Here is a 10,805-nt window from a genome sequence, read left to right on the forward strand (position 1 = left end):
AAAAGGATTTGATTTTTCATACATATTTATTTTAATTAATTAATAATTAGAAATTCAAATAAGGTATCATCTTTTTAAGGAAAAGATAACAACTTAAATTTCAAAATTTGAATTTTCATTATCATCTTATTTATTAATTAAATAAATAGAATAATCAAAACCAGTTTTGACTATCCATATTTATCATTTAAATAAAATAATTGATTAAAATCAATTTCTTTTATTTCTATACAATTTAAAAAATTGCATTGATGCAATAATAAGTTGTGCAACTTCAATTATCACATAATTGTATATTTATCCCAAAGAATATATATTCTCTTAAGTAGCCCATTCACAGTTTGATCCTTGTATCAACTCTTTTCTTGAATAGTGTTGATAGAGCCGCCCTGAGACCTATTGACCAATAATTCAAAGCCCCAATAAATAATAGATTATTAACCAAGACTCTTTGATTTAATAATCTCATAAATACTTCACTATAAATATGAAACTGCACTCTTGAGAATTAAAGACATATATTTACTTAGTACTTTATTGTAACCATAAAGTGTCCATTGATATAATTATTACATACAAATTAATCCTCTATTGATGAGTCATAATTAAGTGGGAATAAAATTAGCATTGTACCCTTTTAATTATATCTTTATTCCTAGTGTATCATCGACTTTACTAGTGAAGGTTAATTCATAATTTGATTATGAATTTGACGTCAATAACCTTTTCAGTTCCAAAAGTCAACTCAATAGAGAATCATCATTCAATCTATAAGAAGGTATAGATTCCATATTTGTTAAGCTATGTCCCCAACCATATACATCATTGAGTCCCCAAAATAATAGTTCTTAGGCTTATCATTTTGACAAACCGTAATGCATGAATCAAATGATCAAATGACATATATAAGAGTTCATAGTAACTTCAGGATTAAGATCAATTTGTATATGATCATTAGTTGATGTGTTTTATAATACTACGAAATTATATTTAAACAGGTATTATCAAATCACATCTGGTCCAGTTCTACATACTCTCAGTATGCAAAGTACCTCAACTAAAGTGTCATACTACACTAGTAACCCGACTTTAGGTCACATGTATTCATAATACTTGTGGACCGTACTAGGAGTAATTAATCTAAAGATTCCACAACTTTATTTTATTGCAAACTATTTAAGTCAATTATCTCAATCTCGATTCTCCCATACCAATATGAGATTGAAACCACATGGATGAACTTGGGAATTTTCTGATATTTACTTAATATTATTAACAATAATATAGTACATAAGCTACATATACATAATAACTCATTTCATTAAAACCAATGTCAACTAAAATTGCTTTAAGGGCACTATTCCCAACAATCTCCAACTTTCCCTAAAGCAAATGAGACATTTTCCTCAACCCCATGCTTATAACATGACCCTGAAAAGATTTAATAGATAAAATCTTTGTGAACGAATATGCAAGATTATCTTCAGAGGAAATCTTCAAGACAGTAACATCTCCTAGGTTGACTATCCCCCGGATCAAGTGATATTTACTCTCGATGTGCTTTCCTCTCTTGTGACTTCTTGGTTCCTTTGAATTAGCTACTGCACCACTGTTATCACAGCACAGAACAAGTGGCTTATCCATGCCTGGAACAACTTCCAGATCAATATAGAACTTCCTCACTACAAGAAAAAATAGTATTCATAACACTTAAAAACTGCTAACCGGAAGTATTCATAACACTTCTCAAAACGCTAACATAGCCCCTGTTATTAAAAGTTCCATCTTTTCTATAACAGTTTTTGAAAGTTATGTTCGATGTTATCTTCAAGTATTCAATAACACATTTTTTGTTGCTATCATATTAAAATAATAACGTTTAGTTAGAGTAATTGGTTATAAATTTGAAGTTTAATCTTAAACTTTTTGCATAACACTTTTCAACTGTTATAATTGATTATTTGATAGCGTTTTTAGTTTGTTATATTATATAAATCATAACGTTTTGTTACACTTATAATATGTTTCCAAAACAGCCATAAATGCCATATTAAAGGTCCAGTAATAACATTTTGTTATTTTATTTTAGATAATAGATTTTTAATTGTGTTGTGTAAGGATAATTATAAGTTTTTTTAAAATGAAAAGGTTTTTATTATCGTATTTGGATAAAAAAAAAAAGATCAAAATTAATCAAAAAATGTAATATTAAATAGATTGATAAACCATAAGTATTACATTAAACAAGAACTAATTCAAACCATGACTATGGCTACTTCTTGAGATCTTAGTTCTAACTTAAGTTTGAAAGCATACATAATAAAGTTCTATAATCTTGAACATCTTTTAATTCAAAAATGAAAAACAAAAACATAGCAAGATACACAAAAAGTAAACCATGAAATTTGCTCCATCCTTCAATTCATCATCCATTGTGCACTTGTCTTTGTTGTGGGTTGATTTGCTTAGCTACATAAGAATTTAAATAATTAATGCTTAAACTTAAAGTTAATAGTAAACTAAAAAAGTACATAAAAAAAGTTAATTACCTAATTATGAATTTATCAACAGGCCATGCAATTATACTACCTATAGCATCTTCTATAGTAGACATAACTCCTGAAGGCCTCCACAGAAATGTACAAAAGATAGTTTAAATATAATGATAATAGCAATTAATCACAACAATAATAAAATTTAGAAAGATTGTACCTTGGAGACAATCTTGAAAATAAAACAAAGTTCATGTCCAGGAAGCAATCTCTTGAGTAAAGCATTGGCAACTTCATGAACTGAATCAAATATCCTTTTGGAGCCCAAAAGTACAAACTGTCGCACAATAACTCACAAAAACATAGAGAGAAAGAAAGCAAGAGGTTATTACACAAATATCAAACAGATTCACAGATGCAACTAGATTTTTAAATATATATATAAATAGAGAAAAAAACCTCTGGTTTTGTGTAAAATTTTGGTAATAATCTACAGAAAATGAACAAAAAGACAGCAGGAAGTAATTGAGCCTAATAATCTTGCAGCAAAACCAATTCAGGAAGAAAATCATTCCAACACTCTAATTTGGTGAAAAAAATCATAGCATTTCAATTCATATACTGATTTGATTTTGAGGCCATTCTCATGTACAAATGTCTCTTAAGTTTAAACACAGTTAAATAGAGAAAGCTTCTCTAGCTAGTAGCTACTAATCAACAATATCCAGATCACAAAATATTATATTTACCAAGACTTTTATTTATTTAATTCAATAAAACTCATAAACATTTGAAATCTGAATGTCTAAGAAAATGAGGGCATCAACCCAGTGGAAGAAAGAAAGCTTACTTCTGACATGCTCTACCAGGGTAGCTTGGTTCATGTTATTCATAATGGTGTTTAGAGACTCAATAATGGGGCTATGCGTTCACTTCTAGGGCAGCTTGAAATCATAATGGGAGTTATAACTCATAAGTGTTATTCATGATAAACTTAAACCAGTAAATGATGCAATAAAATTAATGTCATATGATGCATTTCACTTATATTGCATTTCCTCAACATGCACACAAAAAGTTAAATCAATTTCATTCTGAACTTCTTAGCAACCAGTTTGTGGTCTTACTCTTGCTATAGTCATGTTCAATATGAAAATTATTCATACTTTCCTTTGCCTCATAAAAGAAAAAGGTGTTTAGAGACTCAATAATGGGGCTATGCGTTCAAATCAACAAATTAAAAACATAGAACTTAGAGTTTGAAATGTAAGTAGAACAACAGCTCAGAAGCATCATGCAGGCTCTGGATCATATGCTAACTCTGGAGGAATAAAAGCTTTCATTTTCTTCCTGTGTAAGTGTAATAATGGCAGGGGTGAAATACAAAAATGGGGAGCATAAAAAACAAGAACCAAAAGTAGATGGCTTGCACTAAAACCCTACCTATTAACATAGGAGGAACTCGCACACCCCCTAAGATTCCCTGATTCAGTTACTTAAGTACCTGCAGATGAAGAAAATATATTTCAGACAAAAGAAATTATTAGTACCAGTCTTGTAACATGCCAATTGGGCTTGTTCTTTACTGAGTTATTTGTTTAATTTCATTACAAGTAGCTACTGTTAGTTTCATTCTAAGGCTGTTAGCTAAGAAAATATTCAATTATAGGTACTCACAATAAACTTCAAAAACGAAACTAGCATACAAGAAAAGAATTATCTATAATTATACAAACACACACCCACACATAGAAATAGAAATATAGCATATCTATGCTTACAAAAATCGGAGAAAAGATAGTACCTCCTCCCAATTTCACAGCGGTGATCTGAAATAAAGCCACCAACTCTTGCAAATAATAGCAAGTCATTTTGAATAATTATATACCATGAGTAAATATAATTAGTATTAAAATGTTGGACTAATATACAGACCCTTTTGTAAAAGTCAACATATAGCCACTCAATAAAGTGGCTTACAACATCATTGCAGTCCTCTAGGCGTCTAAAAACAACAAAAACAGTGTTGAAAAACCATTAAGAAACATTTATTTGAGGTGGTGCAACACATTTTACTTTTTAAGTGCACTCCAATTCGTCCCATTCAAACCAAAGACAAAAAAAAATAAATTTAAAATTAACAATCATAGAAATAAAGAAGCAAAAGCTGTTAAGATCACTAGCTTTAGGGGCCAAAAATGTGAGAAAAGTTTGAAAGAAATTCTTTGGCTATGAAAATCCAATGTAGTAACTTAAGTCAGTGACAAGTTTCTAATTTTTTATTGAACCTCTATGATTCTAACAAAAAAAGTAAGCTCAAAATAAATTCAGAAAATAATTTGGTATTATATATAATTAATAGAATATATAAGTTTCCTTTGACATGTTGGAACAAATCACTTTGCAATCATTTTAAGTTCCTCAAACCCACGAATTTGCAAAGACTCCAAATTATATATGGGATATGGTCTGTAGAGTTCCAGAACTTTACTTAACTAGTTAGATAGTAGTAGCAGTAGTAGTTATAGTATGTTTATTACTGTGGATTTTGGTTCAAGCCGGGACTTAGTTGAACACTCGTAGCAACACTTATAGATTTTATAAGTTTAGCCTATAGTTTAAGAATATTAATTATAACATAAGGTTTGATTAATATAGCTGATTATAAAGATGTTATTTATTATACTATAAGGTTTAAATATAACCAATAAGATCATGACACTTGTCGGGTGCATGTTTATTGAGAAATTAAGCATTTTTGATGAATAGTTTTATAAGAGAAATATTTGAAAACCCCAGAACCTGCCACCAGCTTTGAAATCGTTATATGACTCAGTCAAAGCTGTATACCCAATTCAAAATAGGATGAAAAAGTGAAATTACGTGTATAATATTTCAGCGTATGCCGATATATCGCAGCTCTAGGGGCGATATATCGCCACACGGGGAATACGAAAAACACGTAACTTCGCACAAACGCATCGAAGAGCCTCGGGATATAAGCCCAAGCGATATATCGCCTACTATGGGCGATATATCGGCCCTAGGGAAAATATTTCAAATATTTTTGAAACCGAGCTCATTTTATTCCTTAACCTCTTGATAAGCCTCTGAACCTTTTGATTGAGTCTTAAGCCTCTGCTGAACGAATATTCAAATGTTTTTCAAGTAATATTCATTATTTTTTTATTCAAGATAAAAGAAGATCTTTACACTCCTTGAAACTCTACAAATAGGACCTAGAACCCATCCATTTATCTCATTCTTCAAGCTGTGTTAAGAGCCTTCAAGCTGCTAGGTTTACTTTAGAGTGATAAACACTTGGGTTGGGTTATAAGCTTTATTATTTTAAGCTTTAAAAACACTTGGGAAGTAAGGTTAATAGTGTGTTTTTCGATATCGAGGTGTAGTTCGCTTCTTGTGCATTCAAAGGTATTCCTATTCTTAGTTCATTTCTGTATGTTTCATTAATTTCTTATAGTTTTCTTTACTCAAATCCTAACTCATTGTTTTTCATTATCTTGGTTAGGTATTTAATTTCTTTGAACTTAAGATTTCTTGTCGGTAAGTTTCTTCTCGATAGTTTAGTCCTCTTGCCATCATCTCTTTTCTTTAGAATACTCACATTCTTATTGTTGGTTTTAGGAGCATTCCAAATCCCGTCCTTGTTCTCATATCCCGGTATTGGTAAGGAAAATGGGATAGAATTTTATATGTTTATATGATATGTTTATATGTTATCTTATGTTATATTATGTATATTGATAGACCTTGGGCATATGACTTGTATAGCTAACAAGCCCCAATAAATTATGCGCATATGACTTGCTTAGCTAGCAAGACCCCACCAACCTATTGGGCATATGACTTGTTTAGTTTACAAGCCCAAAGTAGTATAATGGCCATTGTAGTAGTATATGTCATATGTTTATAGTATATGTTTATGATATAGTTTATGTGTATGATTTATGTTTCTAGTAGATTTTCCTTGCTCGGCATTAGGCTCATTCCTTTATTTTTATGTATGCATGAAAATAGTTATGGCGGCGGAATGATTCATGGCATCTTGGGGTTGTGTATTGAGGAAGAATGGAGTCGATGGACTGCATGAACGATTCGAGGACGAAGTTATTTTCAGTCTTTTAATTTTCTATGTATTTTCCGCACTTGGTTTTGTAAAAAATTTATTTAAGTTAAAGTTATGTTTTATTTGTCAAACAATGGGATCCCATACCCCAAAATTATGAATTTCAACATTTACCTTATAGTTTTTAATAAAGTTATGTATGTTTTCTTAAGAATAATGTCTATGTATAGTAGTTTTAATGGTCTAAAGTCTTAGAGTTAGTTGGGTCATTACATGGTCACTCTCAAAAATAACTTAATATTGAATGAAGCAATTTATCAAATACTTTGCAGGCAATTAAATAAAAAATAGAAAGAAAACACCAAAACTACAAGCATGAATCTGAAGGCAAATTACTGAAGCTTATCATAGAATTCCACTAGTACCAATAACCCACATTTGCAAAAATATATTAAATAATGCAAGCATTATGATCATATGTCTATAGACATATTGTTTCTTAATAATCTCCACCATAACAGAAGTGTCATACGACATTAAGTACCAATACCAGTTTTGTAGAACTAACAAATGGAAAACCCAATATCACACATTCTTAACAGTAAACGAAAAGGAAAACAAAGTTTATTGATTAATCATTAAAATACATTATATATGATGACGAAGTTGATGCTCTTACATATGACCAAAGGTCTTCAAAAAACCTTCAAGAAATACATAAATCAATTATATCCCTAAATCTATATAAATAAATGTACAATATACATTAGCAAGCAAAGAAAGATACCAAAATAATATAATGGTATTCTAACTAAGGTCAACAAAATTATAATTAAAAGGAATATCCCTGAATATTTTAATGAAGAAATCAAAGAAACTCAAAGCCATAATTGCATCTCAAACACATTATAAATCATCATCACTAATCCTAATGTCCTCTCGCATTTGTCCAGCTAGCCCTAAATAGTTGCCTAAAAAACATACCAATATTATGTATTTGTTCGATCAATAAAACTAACCAACCAACTGCTACCCTTTATGAAAATACCCACTATGGAGTCATATCCCCAAATCCCAATTAGAAAAAATCCAAGTTGTACTAGAGGAAAAGTCTTACAAATTCAGAGACATGGTTACGATTAGCCCCGACATTCCACTTTATACTTAAAATCTTCCAAAATACTTGCAATGCCCAATGAGTTCTTTTCGTTGCACTCCTAAGTCCCACGACAGATTTTGAAGATGGAGAGAATCACTGTTCAAACTAAGACATAATTTGTAAGCCTATAAAGACTATTACATAAACTATAAGCATATAAAGACTTACCTACCCAAAGATCCGAAGTCTATAGATCATTCTTAACTAAGGAGGAGATGTCGAGAGGTGTGAATGCTTGCTTGTGAGACATTTTTTTTCAGGGAAAAGAAGACCTTCAGTGGGTTTAGGGTTCAACAGCAAGAAGATTGTGTATCGCGCAGTGATGAGAAAAATATTCCAATTTAGGGAGAAGAACCATCAAAATCGGGGAGGAGAAGACCTTTGGTTCGGCGTTGATGAGTTCAGCAATGGGAAAGAGGGAATGAGAACTTTTAATTAGGGATTTTTCTTTTTAGTAAGAGAATAGGCGGGATAAGAGTTTTGTCTAAACTAAAATTTAGAACTTAGACGCTTCCTTTTAACAATCCGTCCTCGCCCATTTTTACCATACTTTTAATGACGTTTTTTGAAAAATGTAGAAATTCAATGCTATTATTAAAGCTTTTTGTTGTTAGGCTTATCATTCTGACAAACCATAACACATGAATCAAAGGGTCAAATGACATATATAAGAGTTCATAGTAACTTCAGGATTAAGATCAATTTGTATATGATCATTAGTTGATGTGTTTTATAATACTACGAAATGATATTTAAACAAGTATTATCAAATCACATCTGGTCCAGTTCTACACACTCTCAGTATGAAAAGTACCTCCACTAAAGTGTCATACTACACTAGTAACCAGGATTTAGGTCACATGTATTCATAATACTTGTGGACCGTACTAGGAGTAATTAATCTAAATATTCCACAACTTTATTTTACTGCGAACTATTTAAGTCCATTATCTCAATCTCGATTCTCTCATACTAATATGAGATTGAGAACACATGGATGAGCTTGGGAATTTTATGATATTCACTTAATATTATTAACAATAATATAGTACATAAGCTACATATACATAATAACTCATTTCATTAAAACCAATGTCAACTACAATTGCTTTAAGGGCACTATTCCCAACAATCTCCCACTTGCCCCAAAGAAAATGAGACATTTCCCTCAACCCCATGCTTATAACATAACCCTGAAAAGATTTAATAGATAAAATCTTTGTGAACGAATCTGCAAGATTATCTTCAGAGGAAATCTTTAAGACAGTACCTAGGTTGACTATCCCTCATATCAAGTGATATTTACTCTCAATGTGCTTTCCTCTCTTGTGACTTCTTGGTTCCTTTGAATTAGCTACTGCCCCACTGTTATCACACCACAGAACAAGTGACTTATTCATGCCTGGAACAACTTCTAGATCAATATAGAACATCCTGAGCCACACAAGCTCTTTAGCTACTTCAGAAGCTACTATGTATTCGGCTTTCATGGTGGAATCTACAATATTGATTGTTTAATACTTCTCCAAACTACAACACCTCCTCCAAGTGTGAAATTGATCCAGATGTTGACTTTCGACTATATTTTTCTGATTGAAAATCAGAATCAGTATATCCTATGGGGTTTAGGTCTCCATCTGAATACACAAGCATATAATCTCTAGTATGTCTGAGATACTTGAGAATATTCTTTACTACTATCCAATGAATCAATCTAGGATTGGATTGATAACGATTGACTATCCTTACTGCATAACAGATGTTAGGTCTAGTTGACAACATTGCATACATTAGACTGCCTACTAGAGAGGCATAGGGATACTGTCTCATGTCCTCCTCTTCCCGCGGTGTTTGTAGACATTGTTCTTTAGACAATTTAATTCCTGACCGGGTAGGCATAGTGCCTTTCTTGGAGTTTTGCATGCCAAAGCGTTCTGCCACTTTGTCAATATAAGTTGCTTGAGACCTTGCCAAAACTTTGTTCTTTCAATCTCTACAGATCTGAATTCCCATAACATATTTGGATTCTCCCAAATCCTTCATTTGGAATTGCTCACCTAACAATTTCTTTACTTTTGATAATGTTTCTATGTCATTCCCAATGAATAGAATATCATCAACGTAAAGAACGAGGAATACCACAATCTTATCTTTGATTTGCTTGTAAACACAAGGTTCATCAACGTTTTGTTCAAAACCAAACGTTTTTATTGTTTCATCAAATCTAAGATTCCAAGATCTTGAAGCTTGTTTGAGTCCATAAATAGACTTAAGAAGCTTGCAAAATTTTTGCTCCTGACCTTTAATTTCGAAGCCTTTTGGTTGGGACATGTAAATGGTTTCATCAAGATAGTCATTCATAAAAGTTGTTTTAACGTCCATTTGCAAAATATCATAATCCATGCAACCAACTATGGATAATGTTAAAGAATATTATTTTATTGCTCAATGGAAAAGGTGGAAAAAACCAAAAAATACAACTCTATGCAAAAATACAATGGACAAGATAATATTTATTAAATAAGTATTACAATTCAATTGCTCAAAATACAAGTAAATAAAAGGATGTAGAAGAAGAAGATTACAAACTCAATACTATAACAATACAAGTAAATAAGAAGAACACAAGAATGAAAAACACAAACAAACTCTCACACAATCAAAGTGTAGAGTAGTGGGGATCACCAACTTGAACAAGGTTCAAGACCTTTGTCCAAAAGCTTATTTCCCCCTATTCTCTAAGCACTAAGGGATCTCTCTAGGAAATAGCTCTCTGGAATTATCAAGCCTTTTGGTGTATTTTTCAGCCAAGTGCTTTGTGGATGAAAAATGGTGTGTCTTACAAGTGAGCATTAGGCTCCTATTTATAGAGTTTGAGATACCCCTTTGAATTTCAAATTCCACCAACCCCCATGGCTGTTACCAATGATAAATTGGGTGTTTTATGGAATTAAAATAGAGATTTGAGAGTTACTTGGCTGTTGGAAACGTTCAAAATTGGATAAAAACCGACTTAGTATGAATCTGTCAGCCACTAGCGCCGCGGCGCTAGTTTCAAGCGCCGCGG

This window comes from Humulus lupulus, chromosome 2 (genome assembly GCF_963169125.1).
Source record: "Humulus lupulus chromosome 2, drHumLupu1.1, whole genome shotgun sequence".
Classification (NCBI taxonomy): domain Eukaryota; kingdom Viridiplantae; phylum Streptophyta; class Magnoliopsida; order Rosales; family Cannabaceae; genus Humulus; species Humulus lupulus.